Below are 16,048 nucleotides of genomic sequence, written 5' to 3'. Positions count from 1 at the left end.
TTACCACAGACAACTTACTATTTCTTCTTTTGTATTACTGTTTAAATTTTGGATGTCGGATTCTATTTTTTGCTTTTCCTTTTATTTTTTTAATTTAACAGATGACTGGCCCCATGGATATAATTTTAGATTAATTTTGGCCTAGATGGTGAACATCAAGTTGTTCGTGTTTTACATTTCATTAGATAAATTTAATGAACCTTAAAATGTATCAGCTCCTGGGGTAAATCATTGTTTTCCTTTGAGCCCTTAGCATGCTTGCTGTCTGCTTCATTACAGCACTTACATTTTGCAGGGTGCCCTTCTACTGGAAATACAAAATGATTCAAATGACAGCTTCCTTTGTTTTACAATATCATATCTAATAGGAGATATTGTTTCCATGGTAGGCATGACGGAAAGTGATGGTGAAGCTGTGTACAAAGGAAACAAATTTAAATGGAATGAATTAAATGGCTTTTTTGCATTTTCTAGTGAGATGATTAAAACTTATTAGACAGGAACAGTCACCAACTCCAAGTGCACTGTGTTAACTGAAAATGAGGCTGATGCTGTGAATATATGAATAAAATGAGCCAATCTTTCTTTATCTTTGTTAACGCTCTGCTGCTTCAAGGACGAACTTTGTAGATACATTTGCTGTTTAGATATTGTTTTGAAAAACCAGCGAGAGGTCATTTATGCGGATTTGTTACATCATTTATTGCTCCAGTATGGTTTGAAAATGATCTATTGATTCTGCCTTATCTCAGAGGACAATGCTGACTGCATGTACAGTAGATCCACCCCACCTGTCATTGTACCGAAAGATTAATCATATCCGAGAAGCTGATGGAAGGTCATTCTTATTCTCACTCTGTATACTTGATACATGAGACTTCCGTCTCAGCACGTATTTGTCTGTCTTTGATAGAACAAAAGATATTTGAATAGGACACTGATAGACAAAGTCATTGGAAAAAAAGTACTTTACCAGGTCTTAAATCAGATGATGAAAGACATTACACTGTCGTTAATTACCAAAAACTAATCAAAAATGCTGAGGCAGTGTGTGAAAAAACTAAGTAACCCGTTACTGCTTCTATAGGAATTAAGAAAAAGAAATAGCAGCCTGTTGCCGCTTATCAAATGCACTTTATTATTGATCATCAGCAGGTATGAACACCTCTATAACACCTCCACAATGATGTGAGACACTGATAATATCAAACAGAAAACTGCTTCAAGTTTCCAAAAAAATGGTCTAACAAGCTATTTCTCTCCAGTTATATCCTGATACATAAAAGGTTGTGCTTTGTTTTTCACACGACTCTAGGACAGTAAGCAAACTATGAACAAGAATCATATTTTGCGCTAACAAACTGCCAATTAATGCATTGACCTTTTTTGTTTTGTCCATTTACTTGGCATCATTTAAACAAGCAAAGTTTGAAAATGAGGTGGCTCGGGCATCTGATTAGGATGCCTCCTGGATGCCTCCCTGGTGAGGTGTTCCGGGCCCGTCCCACTGGGAGGAGACCCCGGGGAAGACCCAGGACACGTTGGAGAGACTGTTTCTCGGCTGGCCTGGGAACGCCTCGGGATCCCCCCACTGGAGGAAGTGGCTGGGGACAGGGACGTCTGGGTTTCTCTGCTCAAGCTGCTGCCCCCGTGACCCGATCCCCGGAGAAGCGGAAGATGATGGATGGACGGAAGTTTGAAAATTAATCAACCAGCCGATCACTCACATTGGCTCAGTAGTCCTGTTTTAATTGTGCATGTGTCAGACAGAAACCTACCTCCTCCAGAAAGATTTACCAAGAAAAATTACGACTGGACTTGAATTGAAACAGTGCTCTAAAAGGACTAAGATTGTTATAGTTCAGATTTCCCACTGTTGCACAGTTGACTGTTTATGCCATGCTCTGTATATGAGTTATCATACAACCTAGTTATTGAATTTGTGTTTTATAAAGGATTCAAACCGCTGCAGTACTCCCTGTGCTTTCAAACTTCATCCAGTTACTCCAGACTTGTATGTTCAAATCTGTATTCAGCCCCCAGTGCTGGCTCTGGAAGAGTTCACTGACTATTTACTCAAGCATTGTGAGTGATTCTAGCCTTGTTAAATTCCATTTTGTTTTGTGAGTGTGGAGCTTGGACTCCTCCAGGCATGTGAAGGTGGAGGACGAAACCGGCATGCTGACTGTGGACCCAAAAAGCAGACCAATTTTTCATCCTTATTGCCCATGACATACCCAAAGTGGCAGAGTGCCGTCCACAGAGACATGAAGGAAAAAAGAAAGAAAGCAAAAGTGAAGAATATGCAGCCCAGATGGACTAGGAGGAGTGCATCTCCACTTCCTTTCTTTGTAGGTTTGAAGAGGGCTCCAATTTTCTTGGCGAAAACAATGCAATCGAGCAGAATCCATTCGAGCAGATGGGGTTAGTCAGGGTTTCTGCCTCTATTACCTACACTGTCTCCAGACTTGTTGTTTGAGTGTGATACTTACAGAATAAGGAGTGCATAACACAGGGCTCCACTAATTTGTCTTATTTGGCAAAACCAGTTATCATTTTAATTACATGCGAGTCAGTTATTGTTATGCAATTTTTAAATATTTTCGTATATTTAAAGACAGATCAGTATAAGATGTAAAAAATTATGCCAATCAAGGGCATTCATTTTAACTTCATTTCAGTTTTCAGTATCATTGTATTTGTTTTCCGTCTCTTAGTTTAATGCCCTAATTCACCTTTTCTAAAATTGCCTGTTGCTGTATGTTACATGAAGGCAGTGTAGTAAGGGCTGTGAAGGGCACTATCAAGGTTACCTCCGGGGGTTGGTGAATGGTGGGTGGGTTCTTTTGTGGTGGTGGTGGTGGTGGGGGGCACCTCAGAGAGTCTCCTTGACTGAGGAATTTTCATCAGAGAGACCCCCCGCCCTCTTCCCCTCACTTTGCTTTTACTTTCATTCACAAAGTTGAGATTAAGATCTCGTGTTGTAATTATTGCTTTGTGAGGCGGCCTAATTCTGCCAAGTTGATAGCATCACAGCCATCAGGTGCTACACAGGGTTTCTGTCACCAGCTGTTCGTGTCCTTTACATGTTCCAGCAGGCTGCAGTGAAAAGTAATGACATGGTTATGTGATATTTGTCTGTTGATCAACTCGCTTCTGGATTACTGCCAATGCCCTTACTTCTAAATGTGAATGGCAGCTCCTCCTTTATGTGATTTGATTTACTGACTCTCGTCATGTCGGTCTCTTCTCTGTAGACCGATTAGTTGGTTCCTGCCTTTGAAATGCTGCTGACAGACCAGCTGCTGTTCTGTCTCTCCAGAGTTCAGGCAAGTTTGTGGTCGAGTGGGCCAATGAGTTATATCCAAATATATGCGGCTACAAAGGTACATGAGATACAAAAAGGGAACCTTTATTTCTAATGCCTTTAACTTCAAAATTGAACAAACGCTTACTTTTGGAAGGAGGCTCATTCCACCAGCTGATTGCATATTTCATTAACTTGAAATTGTCTTGTTTGTTTAGAAAAAATACACACATGTCCAAAAACCAAAGGGAACGGTGTTGGCAACGGCCCCATTTTAGTGCTGTGAACTCAAAACAGGTTCAGCTGCTAGTGAGGGTAAGGACTGAGTCTGAAGTGGTGCTGTGAACTGTGTTCTGTCAATTGTATGTGAAAAGGATGGTAGTTAGTGTTTATACAGCAGCAAAATAATATCTAATTAGCTATTCAGTTTTAGTATTGGTTCGGGAGTCGGAACCACAGCTGCCCCACATTTTAAAAGCTGTCAGTTTGTATCGGGAGTCAATAATAAAGCAGAAGTTGCCTTCTTGTGCTCAAGTCACTTGGGGGGCCTGAGAAGTGAGGTCTGCGGTACTTCATTTGAATGCAAGAAATGGAAATAAAAGAGCTGTGAAATAAATAAAAGCACCATTGTTCATTGAATAATGTGCATTTAATTTTTCTAAGTATTCCATAGTGCCGAAGGATAAATGACCTCAGACCTGTTCCCACTTCATACAAATTATTTTACAGGGAGACTTACCTGAAGCTTTTGCTCGACTCGCTAAATTAGTTCAGTCACTTTGATCTATTACCTTCACTTGGATGTGGGGTCCGATCGTTTTTTTTGATAGACTGTCATGAGGTGTGCCAACACAGTTGTGGATGGTTTGATGGGAATAAAATGAGATTCATCATAAAGCTTGAAGCTGCAAAAAGAGTAGGCTAATACTGTGGGTGTGTGTGCGATGACAATTTAAAGAGAAAATGTTCAGTTTGTGTGGAAAAAACAGGTTATGAGCTACATACTATGCCTTTCAGTGCTTTTCACTAAAAGGAATTGAGAGCTGGTTTGTGTGTGATTATTGCTGTGTACATGTAGCTAAGATGCAGTTGAGCATACATTTAAATGTCAGTGTGACACATGAATGGTTGAGCAGCATGTTCAGTCTGTTGTTATCAGGCCTCTGCAGCTCAGGGATCTATGACAATCATAAGGAAGCAGTTTATGGTTGGAGCACACCAGGAAATAAATTGCTGATTTTAAAATAAAGTAACCCTCAGCTTCTGTGGCACTGAATTCTGAGTACAAAGAGTGTTTGAAATGAAGGCCTGATTGCATTTCTGCATGGGAGCTGCTCTTTGCATGTTTATATGTCAGTTTGAGCCAAGCAGAGAGTGTTGCTCGGTGGTGTATCGTGACTTTCATGCCTGTGTGGGAGATGCTGCTACTCCCACGCATCTCCCTCCCTTCCCTGTCGCTCTTTGTCTCACTCCAAATCCATGGTCTTTAACTTCACCTCGTTTCTCACTTAACTGACACTCTCCTCCACGCCACAAGTACAGATTAAAGTTAACCTTAAAGATTCTGTTGATGCGGTGGATCGAATTGGGAACGCGTTGGTTGACACCTTGAACCCTTCCTCCAGTTCCTCAAGTTGTTCCAGAGCAGTTTGTGCTGTATTGCATGGAGCGTTCTCCTGTAAGAGGAGATCACTGCTGACAGAAAGTGCAGTTGCCATGGACAGGTGTGCTTGGACTGTCACAATATTTATGTGGGTTTTCAGAGTCAAAGTACCATCCACATGAATGCCAGGTCCAAGCTCTCCCAACAGAACATTGCACTGTAAAAAGATGATCAATGTTTTTGCTTCTGCCAGTATTTTGTGAATGCTCAGCATTTATAAATACTTGAAAGCTGAGCAACTTTAACATTTTCTATTTGTGCAATTAGAATCTGACAGTGCTAATCTAGGTGCCATGTTTTCTGGTCATTTTGTAATCTTTGATTTAAAATATATTGAAAAATAACATTCAACCCAGTGCATATGTTTGACATTCACATTTTCAGTTTTTAAGACTTGCGGACAGCTGAAAAAAGATGCCTTGTTCTGATAACAGTGTAAAACATATTTAGCATATTCTGAAATTTCACTCTTGCTGACCTTGGAGCCTTTGTATGGCAGGGCAGTTGCTTAGGTAATTTAATTACCAAACCCTCCATGGGCAAGGGTAATTACTGCTCTCTAAATCCCCTCTAATCCGCCTTCTGAGTCCTCTTTCACAGTCTCAGCCCGGGGCACTCTAATAGGCAGCACTGACTCCTCAATTCTGTTCCAGACTGGGCCCCTCCAAAAGTCTGCATATGAGGCTCCATACAGCTCTGTGTGCTTATCTGCTTCATATGTCTTCAGTCTCATGTTCTCCACTCATCAATCCCAGTGAATTCCTCTCACGTTGCTCTCTCCTCGTCAGACGTGAGTCAATGGTACTCTGAGGTCAAAAAGGCTCCTCATCTCTCCATAAGAATGTCGTAATTATCACCGTCGGCATGACTCCGATGTGGCCTCTCTAAGCAGCAGTGCCTGCAGAAGAGAAAGAAGAGAAAATATAAAGTCTACTGAGCATGTTCATCGGACTTTCTTTAGAAAACAGCTGGGGTTATAAACATATTTTCAGCTGACTTTATGTTAAAAAGGAAAATTTATCTTGTTATTTTGTTAAAACCCACAAATGCATGCAAAGTTTCATATCTCTGGTACGTTTATCCATTACATATGGATTGGTTTTAGATTGAAATATAGCTAAATGGATGTTAAACCTGTAGCTGTTGGGGTCATAGTGTCATAAGATGGCAGAAAGCCTGACCATAGCTTGAATTTAAGTGTAGGATTGCTGGTAATTTATGATCTAGGACAGGGCTACCCAAATCCGGTCCTCGAGGGCCGACGTCCTGCAGGTTTTGGATGTTTCCCTGCTCCATCACACCTGATTCAGATCGATGCTTCATCAGCTGGTTTAGCAACCTTTTGAAGAGCTCCTTAGGAAGACCTGTATATTATTAAGAAGTCATCATAAAGCTATGGCTAGTCAGAGTACAGCGATCCAATTTGATAATGACCAGCCACCATAGGCAGCATTTTAGGACACAAGCAGAATGCAGAGAAACGCTGCTAGACGGATCAACTTTTATTACATGAATGGCACGCCTGCTCTCCTCCTCCATACAAAGTTATGATCTCCTGGTGCTTTTGAAGCATCTTTTTGTATCACTTGCAGACGGGTCTCACACAGTTAGAAAACACTTGTTTCAACAGATGAACAGTACTGTAAACAACAATTAAGTCTGTGAAAGAAAATAGTTGATATAATGCCTCATAAAAACAACTTTTCACACTATATTGAACCATTTTTTGCATTTTGAAAAATCAACAGAGCAGAAATCATAAACAAAAAAAACTGTTAAGCCACACATGGAAATGTGTATTGTTCAGAGAAATCTTAATGTTGGAAGGAAGCAACTAGGCAAGTTAAATGTACTTATAAAGCACATTTAAAAACAACCACCTGTTGGCCAAAGTGTTGTACATTAAAAAGCAGCTGAGGAATCAATGGAATTTGCATAAAAGACAAAAACATTTAAAACGATTAAAAGAAAAAATCTAAGGTAAGAATAATACAGCATAAGTCTTCTATTTGAGGTCTCCCCCTCCCAGTTTGTATAAATCCCCTTCATGTAAAGCAGCTACGGGAGGATTTCCCCCCAGTTTAGACAACTGAATATCAGGCCTCGAGTAGGATCATTTATAGTCACGTTTCCTGTCACCTAATTAATCGAGTCCAATATTCACCATCCTTTTACGTTTGTTTTGTTCTCCACCAAGTCCTTAGGTAAACATTATTCACTTACAGTTTATTTAATTACATGAGGAGAGCAGCATTAGGCTTTTGTCACCAAAGCTGATGAATGGAGTAGGGGTGAGCCAAAACATTAGAGTGAAAATAAACACCAATAAAGAACAAAGGTAAGACATAAGGGAACTGCAGAGTCAACGTGCAATTGACTGATCAGTTAAAGATTTAAAAAAAAAAGGAAAGAAAGGAAAAAAATTATGAATAATGCATGAGTTGTGTAAAGATGGGGAACCTGCACAGCAGTCACTGATGTGACGCGAAGCAGAAAATATAGTTTATTTTTTCAGCTCCCGTCTTCCTTTTTCTCACGCCACCCCCACCTTTTCATCCCCTAACATTGTAGAAATAAGAGCAAAATGTATCATACTAATATACCTGCAAATATTCAAGTGTCTCTGTTTGTGATACTACAATAAATAGATGCACATAAAAAAGAAAGTAAGTTTTAACCAGTGAATGATGGTTGGTCTATTCCAACATGCTTTTTTGAACACTTTATGTAGTTTAGGTAGTGCACGTTTTTTTTTTGCCCTTTCAAAAATTTCCATATTGGTTTGTTTGTATTACGGTAAGATTGATTTTCTAATAACTAGATGCAATGAGTTTTGACAGTTTACTGAGAGTTCCTGCTGTTAGTGCCGTGTCAAGATGTTAAATGCACACCACAATAAATTAACTTGACAAGATTTTGATAGATTGAGGGAAAAGAACCACCAAATAAATTAAATGCTGTGGTTGCTAGAGGTTGCATTATATGCTGGTACAATTCTATGACAAAGGTTAATGGAGGAAGTCTAATTTCTAAATGGCTACCTAAAACATTCTCAGTCACTGAACTTGTCTGCAGTTCGGAGAATTTCAATTTGTGGGAAAAGAAGCAGCCCCGAGGTTTTCCTCCACTCCGCCTTTAACCTCGGATGCCAGCCAAACATCTGTGTGACATCACTGCCTTTGGCAAGTGTTACTGACCCCAGCAGGTGTTCTGCGTGAAAATTTGTGTGCTGTATGTTTGTGTGTATGACTGTGTGGGTGGGAGTTTGTGTACAGTATCTTCTACATGCATGCGAGTCACAGAAGCTGGGTGTCGGTGAAAAGGAGCACCTGCATGTATTGAGGAGTTGTCTGAATAGCTCTATATTTGAACAGCCACTTATTGGCAGATAAAGCTGTAAGTGATTCGTGGCAGCTTCCTGCCTGCGGTAGAGAGACAGGGAAGTTGGGATGGGGTGGGGGATTCAGAGAAACACTGAGAGAAAGAGATTAAATGAGAGCATCAGCTGTAATTAAGGCTGCTTTCTTCCATTTGGAAGTGAATTTTTCTGTCTGAGAGAATATGCACCGGATGCTCTGGGTGGGTCAACGCAACACAACTTGAATGGATTAAAGGGGCAAAAATAAGACTTCACTAGTTGGATATCTGCAGAGATTAATATTACTGTTGATCATTAACATTAATTGCATACTGTCTATCAACATTCCCACAGTTTGCCACAGATCTTCATCATGAAAAGACATGCTTTGATCCACTTAACATGCTCTGGGTGGTTTAGGATAAATGCTTTGTTAGTGATATCCAATTCTTTTCCATAGTTCCGGTTCTGCCTTGGGTCCTGGAGCCCATTCCAGTTTCACTTCCATAGTGTCAGATGTGTCATTTCATCAATGTCAGAATGTAAGCTTCTATCATCTTTTTAAGACCGACAGGATAAATGTAGTAGATTATAATCAAAACCACGATCTTTTCCTAGGCCTTAGCAGGTAGTTTATATGCATAGGCCGGCTTTGTTGCCTTAACCGCAACAGGTTTTGTTCCTGAACCAAACTAATCAACAAATGAAAGGGAATGTAAGAAAAAACCTCTCCTCCTAATCCCACTTTCTACTATTGTTGTACCAAAATATTCCTTTTGTGAACCTCAAAGTAAAGCTTGTACCACAACAAAACTTGAGGCTTTATTTTAAAAAGCCTGTAGTTTATCTATTTTTCTAACCACTTACCATATGACCATCAGGCTTTTAGTTGTTTTCCCATTTCGCTTCAGTTTGCGCACAACATGAAAAATCTGGAACAAGTTGGTCACTGAAGGTTTGAATAGACAAGTTACAAAGAGTACGTCTGAGTCTAAAGCTCCACATTTTCTCTCCGCGGTTGAATAAGACCAGTAATTTGCAGTGTCCAAAGGTGACCATTCAAATGCTCCTGACATTTGGGAAATTGTCCTTTTTGTTCGCCCATCTCTTTATATTTCACCACTTTCTTTCTTCTTTCCAAATGCCATTTCACCCTTTTCATTCCTCCTTCATGCTGTTGATCTCCCCTCTTTTTCCTTTCTTGTTCATTCTAAGTTACTACAGTCAAGCTTCTGGTTTGAAAGGTTTTCGCTTTTGTCCGTATGTATGTATGCCCTTCAAATATCCTGCAAAGTTACTTTTTCTCAGCGAAAGGATGGACGTTTGATACTGCACTCATATGTTGACTTCTTAAGCATCTGTTAAGATAATCTACAGGTACAATACATTTTTAGGCTTTTATATTAAGATAACTCATATTACTGCTGCAGGACTCTCTTCTTATCTATACATTTTGTTGTAAATTCCTCTCATAAATGCAGGTAATCAGTTGGGTATTCATTATCTCACATGCAAGAGAATGCTGTCATGTATGTGCTTTTTTTTTGCCACGTTTTAGTTTCTGTTTAAGTTCTTCGTTTTTACCACGTCTTAGTTTAGTTAAGTTTTAGGTTCAGGTCTCGTATTTAGTTTTGCCATGCCATGCCACCTTTTTCCTCAGTCTTTCTCCTGCCCTGCCATCAGCTTCACTTCCTTCACCTGTGTTTTCCCCATCAGCTGTACTCAATCACCAATCACCCTCCATAGTATTTAGGCCCCGTTTACACGATAGGAAGACGCAGATATTTTCCTGCGGTTTGGCCTCTCATTTACACCAAAACCCCGTTTTTATCACAGAAAACGATTATTTCTAAAACCTCCGGCCAAAGTGGAGATTTCTGATAACGCCGGTTGTATGTTGCCGTGTCAACTGGGAGAAACGGCGTTTTAGGTTCTTAAACGTCACATTATGCGCCAGAAAATGCTTAACGTCATGCGAGTGCCTTATGTTTACAGTTTGTTTGGCTACTGATCAGGATTATCATGGATGATGTTAAAGTTCTACTAATTTTTACGTTTGTGCAAACGATTCTGGCCACCCCAAACCTGCTCGCACAGTTCAAAATAGAGGAGCACCACTCTTCCGTGGCCGCTGCTGCGTCCAGTATGCACTGACTGTCTATATTTCCCTCTTATTGCCTTCAGTTTTGTTGTGATATTTGCTCGCGTCATCTCCTCTTTCACATGAGGAAAGTCCTCGATTCTGAGGATTTTGATTGGCTTGCATGGCTTTATTCCTTTCCCTACACTGCCGCCAATAGGTTTGGCATGGTTATTATGGCGCTTGATGGCGTATTTATGCGGGTTGATGTAAATGACAAGTTTTTTGAAAAAGATGTTGTGTGCATGATGTTATTATTGAAAACGGAGGGGGGGAAATATTTGTTTCTGGCTATGTGTAAATGTGGCCTTAGTCTCCAGGTTTTTCCATGCTCATGGCCAGATCCTCACTCGTCACTCCAAAGTTAAGTACCTTTCTTATATTCCATGTCATAGTCATGTTTTGTTTAAACATAGTTATGTTTTGTTTTTGTCACAGTTGAGTTTTTGATATCCTGCTCAGCCGCGCTCTTTGTTAAAACTTTTTTTTTTTTTTTTTTTTTTTTGAATAAGCCAAGTTTTGTTTCTGAAAGAATCCGCATCCTTCCTCACACCCACCCTACCTGACAAATGCATGAAGACTCTAACGGACTAATCACCAACAGAGCATGTATTGTGTTTTGTTTGTAGCTGAGACTTTCAGGAGTTAGTGGAATCAACTCTTAACCCATTGGCACCTAAAGCACCTGCAAAAAAGGCTGCTCAATGCCTAAGCCAGTTTTTAGAAAAGGTCCCCAATGCCTGAGGGTTTTTTTTTTTTAACTAAAAACAATTATTATTATTAGTAGTAGTAGTTGTAGGCACCACTTCAGCTACATTACTGGCCATGATAGAGACGTCATTGCAAAATAATAATATCAGCAATAATAATGAATGATAAAAAAAAAACCTGCAATATATCTTGCATTGTGCAGTTATACTACTGTATACTTCAGTGACACGACTTCTAAAACATCATAGTTGTCATACTGCAGTAATTCGCACCGGACTCTTTTTTTTTTTTTTTACATAAAGGCAACACCACTCAAATAAGAATGAGAAGTCGTCAGAATGAAGCGCAAGAATAAATAATTACCTCCAGATCATGTCGAAACGATCTTGTGCCATCACTCGGGCGACATTTGTCTGATACAGCCACTTGCTCTGCCTCCAGTAATCCCGGCGAGTTGGTAGTTTGATTATTCCAAAAGTTAGGCAGAGACCGATGAAAGATTTCATCTCCTGCTTTGACACGGGGCTCCACTTCGAGTTGAGTGGTGTGTGGCCGCGCGCCTGATCCGCATATAAGTTTGTCTGTGTCACCAACATATACCAAACTTCATCAGTGAAAATATGCGAGAACACATCTAAAGGACTTGCATCTTCAGATATTGGCACCTTCAGCCCCGGTGTACGAGTAAACTTTTGTTGACGTCGGGGGCGAAATCCAGCGGACTGCCAGTCTACTTGAAAGCCAAAAAATTCCTCGTCCTCGTCCTCATCCTCTCCAAACAAATACCAATTATTGTGCATTACATGCGTCTTGAAAATAATAATAAATGAACAATGTTGCGCTACGCAACAACCGGCGTCAATGGGTTAACAAGCAAGTGATAATGCTTTTTTTATTTATTTATTTTATTCATGAAAAATAAAATTATAAGCTGTTACTGTTGGCAGGAATTACTTGCTCCTGCCCACTCAGATAGTTTTAACTATCCTCTTGCAGTGATAGTGAATGCCCTCTGAAGTGTTGGGATATGTTTTTAATCCAAGTTGTTGGACTAGACAGATATTCTTTATAAATTGATGGCCTGCTCCACTCTGCAAGGACGCACTTCCTCCTTTGCTCTTTAGGGTCGGAACCCCAAGACGACTGAGTCACAAATCTGCAGTGGCCACAACACCCTACCCAGTAATTGATCCCCCCACATCCACACAACAGTAGAAACAAATATAACATACACAGAACCACTGAAGCAGACCTTATGTACAGAGGGGCAAGCTGTGCAGAGTCCAGGCAGGGTGCTAGTTGGTAATCATTAACAGACTCCCTGTTTGCTTTGCCTCCATCCCAACTATATCTATTAGCCTTTATCTACGCGTGTTTTCAACAGGGCCATGTGTCTCATTGTGCTTTAACAACCTGTGCATTTAACTTCCACACTGGGTTTCTGTGGACATAGACGCACACTAGCACACTCATTTAGCATCTGTTCTATTCCTCAGTCTCATATCGAGCAGAGCAACAATTTGCTTCAGACTTCCGGTACACTCACAGCCCACAGATGTGCTGGAGAGTGGAAAATGGATACTGCTCACATGCTTTATAATTAATCCCTGGACAAAATGAGCAAAATCTTTGAATAAGAATGAAAGGATGTCTCGGTGAAAGGACTGATTGGATGACGAATGACCAATTGATGGATTTGTAGTCAGACGTGAGTATTTCAATGGTTTAAACACATTTAAAAGGCCACAATTTATTGTAACCTGTTAGAAAATTTTACTGTAAATTCAGATTAAAAAATGTATATCAACTGAGATGATTTCAAGACTGAACGGAGTCTCAAGCTGCCTGAACTATGGGCACCCTCTTAAGGGATCTGTATGATTGTTTGCAGTATGCCCAAAATGATAAAACGTAATATTTCCTCCAACTGTGGGAAGTTTAACTTTACCTGTAATATAACTTAACAAGACTGGGCTTTTTCTTTTCTGTTCTTAACTGGAAAAGCAGCATGCGGCCCTATTCGGTGCCATGTCAAAGCTTATGCAGTTGTAAATAAAGTAATTAACTCATGACCATTTAAGTGAGTTGCAGTACGGATCATTTACTGAGCAAACAGATTCTCAGACTTTCTGAAATGATCACAAAGGTAATTTTTATTTGTGTTTTTTGACACAAAAAGAAATGTTTCCTTTCATAGGCAATGACTAAGATAATTTTTAGAGAGCCTTTTTAGAGGAATTGCAGTGAAATGATACAGAACTATCTTTGCAGTTTGATTATACTGAATTTCTACCACACCTCAATAAGCTAAATTTTCTAAATTGCCAAAGTAGTAAGTCTACCTTAATCTAAAAATGACTAAAATGTGGTGTGAGCGAGAGAAGTTTCTGAAAGACCTTAGATTGAGAGGCATCATCTACACATATGTAAGACGCATTTTGTAAATATTTTCTGTGTCATCATACATCAAAGAGTGTGTGTCCACCTAGCAGAAATATTCTCTAGCAGAAAAACACTGGCAGGGTGCTTTGGAGGGTTTCCTTTGACAACAATGACTCGACTACACATCTCCACTTTAACTGCTGTATTATGATAAACCAGCTCTATTGTTTTATTATGTATTATCTGTCAAAGTTTTTTTTTATTATTTTTTTTTAACACCGTTTTTTCACCAGGAGCACCAAACAGAGGATATTTGGCCCAACTCAAACTAAAAGCTGTAGTTCAAGCAGAAGTCAATGTATGACTCAGTCTGTTGAAGGCAGCAGAACAGTGAATATCCTACTCTTGTGTGACTGTAGCACCTTGTTGCAGGCCTAAACAAAGAACGTTTTTTAAGACCAGAGCACAACATTCAGAAGACCATAGCCCCACAGAACGTCTGGGATGCGTACTTTGCAGTCACTCTTGGGACAGACTGTCGGCCATTTTTATTTTAACTGTCCTATAAACTGTTTCATTTCATTTTCATGCCAGTCTGCTCTCACAATTTATCAGACGGCTTGTTTGTTTTTTTTCTGATCATTTCTGTCTGTCATGTCATAGCTCACTTATCAGACGGACAAGGTGAGAACTAGTTTTATCTTACACATGTAACATAAACATTTCCTGTGGAAATGTTTATATTTCATCAGTTTGATTTAGTCAGGAGCTCTTACGGTTAACATCACCTTTCATGGCTTACAACTAAACATGGATGTTGACCACGGTAGTTCCACAGCTCCATCTGATCCGAAACTGTTGACCTCACTTTCTCAACTGGAGTTGAGGCACGGTAGCTTGTTAGATCTTTGCTGCTAGTCTTTTGTCTTTGTATCTGCTGCCCCCTCCCTGGCAGAGCCAAGTGCCACATCTGCTTGGGCTGTATGTCGAGGGGACGCAAGGCAGCTCCTTGAGGCAGAGCATTAGCATACACTTACTCTGGGAATGCCCTTGACTTGCTGTCTGCAGAGTGGGACGTGAGCAGCATCTGATACACTGGCCAGACCTGAGGAGAGACAGGAATAGATGGAGGGAGGCAGAGAGAGAGAGGGGAAAAAACTGAATAAGTGTGAAAGAGAAACGGTGATGGCTTTCAAACGGTAATCATATACAGTAGGAATGCCTCATTACCATTATTCATTAATCACACCTTCTGATGTTATTAGGCTCTAATGGGGACTTTGTCTTATTCCATGTGATCATGTCCCCAGAAACGCTCCATTATCCTGGAATAAGTTTGTAAATGGTGTGTGGAAATGCACATCTAATAGTACCACCGACTGATATTTGTTTTTGCGGAGCAGAGGGTGTGAGTAGGTGGGGAAAATGTCACAAAATAGTGAGCTGAGAGATGCATTTTGTCAGACAGAAAGGAAGCAAGCGAGGGAGAGGTAGGGAAATAGAGAAGTCGGGGGAGGGGGCTGGAGTAGGTAGGCGGGGAGAGAGGAGGCGAGTGTCACGGACAGTAACAGAGGGAACAGCGAGCTGCTTGCTTCCCAGAGCTGCTGACTGGGTGTTCAAGTGTGTGATCGTGAGTGCTTTTTGAGCTGTCGTGTGAATAAAAGTGGACATTGTTTTTTTTTTATCCCAGCCACTGATTTTTGTTTTTTCTTGTTCCTTCTTCTCAAAGTGAAATATCCAGCCTCCTCAGCAAAAGCAGAACTTGTCTGTGCCCCTTCCTGGGATCGTGAAGAGGACCCAGGAAAGACTGCGTGCTGCCAGGTAAGAGATTAAAAAGACATGCAGGATCGTAGTGGGGGGATGCTGAGCTTTGGTTTGTGTTGCTGCTTTGAAGAAAAAAAAAAAAGCACACCATGCCGACTTGAAATGGAGATTTTTGATGTGTGTGTGAGCATGTCAGCAAACATGGCTTGTAGGACAAAGTACTGTAACTGTGACAGGTGGAGTCAAGTCGCATTTAGGAAGAGAAGGAAGATGGGCAGAGGAGGTGTAGTTTCTTTTTGACCGGAGCTAGTTATGGGTGACAGATGCCAAATAATTGATTTCCGATGATGATCTAATAGTGACACAAGACAACATTTATCGGATTAGGTCAGTTTTGGAGAAGCTGATGCTTTTCCTTGTCTTGCTACCTTGATATGCCGCTCTTTCTTATTCTCCTCAAATATTGAGGCATTAAACTCGCAGTAGAGATCAGAGTTGACGTTTCAGTATCAGTTTTTATTACTTAGTTCCAAAATATTATTTTGGAAGCAATCCAGTTGGTGTGTGTCTCTCATTTAGGTGGGATCTGGCTGCATGTGGCTTTACGTCTGATAGGATCTGTGGTATTAGTGACAGGCAGGGAGAAGCAGCATCCCACTTAGGGTTGGACCGAGCTTCAGATCAACGGCTCCCCCTCGGGCTCAGGGTGGCAACGGTGGCAGG

The 16,048-nt window shown here is 40.5% G+C and overlaps 1 protein-coding gene across 5 annotated transcripts in view; it reads left to right on the top strand.

The window, feature by feature from the left end:
* syt1a (synaptotagmin Ia) overlaps positions 1–16,048 on the top strand; it is a 173,203-nt gene that overhangs the window by 72,252 nt on the left and 84,903 nt on the right. For 4 of the 5 annotated variants that reach the window (XM_075471534.1, XM_075471533.1, XM_075471530.1 and 1 more), the window contains exon 4: positions 15,291–15,382. The gene's annotated coding sequence lies outside the window, so the exon portion shown is untranslated. Of the gene's footprint in view, positions 1–15,083; positions 15,192–15,290; positions 15,383–16,048 lie in introns of those variants that run through there. The other variant, XM_075471531.1, reaches the window with a different exon arrangement.

The sequence above is a fragment of the Odontesthes bonariensis genome, chromosome 8, assembly GCF_027942865.1.
Source record: "Odontesthes bonariensis isolate fOdoBon6 chromosome 8, fOdoBon6.hap1, whole genome shotgun sequence".
Lineage (NCBI taxonomy): Eukaryota > Metazoa > Chordata > Actinopteri > Atheriniformes > Atherinopsidae > Odontesthes > Odontesthes bonariensis.
Note: the sequence above shows the minus strand (reverse complement) of the source record. Positions and strands in the feature narration are given on the sequence as shown.